Source organism: Mastomys coucha, chromosome X (genome assembly GCF_008632895.1).
Source record: "Mastomys coucha isolate ucsf_1 chromosome X, UCSF_Mcou_1, whole genome shotgun sequence".
NCBI classification, from domain to species: Eukaryota; Metazoa; Chordata; class Mammalia; order Rodentia; family Muridae; genus Mastomys; species Mastomys coucha.
In genome coordinates, this window is record NC_045030.1 from 537,168 (window position 1) to 537,453 (window position 286).

Sequence of the window (286 nt, forward strand, 5' to 3'; positions counted from 1 at the left end):
ATTGTAGGTTGTTGCAGTTTCTCCACCAGAGACCCCAGACCACCAAATCCAAGCATTTCTTCTCATCTGTTTTTTCTTCATTCTCTGTCTGCCCATTCAGGTCCATCCCTGGAACCCTGGAGCTCTGCATGGATGTGGAAAGTGATACCTGTATAAGTTCGAGAACATGAACATTGCCTACTGGGGGAAATCCTGTAAAGGAACAAATAAAGTGAAAAGAAAAATTAAAGCTTTAGACCTGTGCTGACTAGGAAGAAAAGTTATGGTCCTAAGAATCCATCACAAG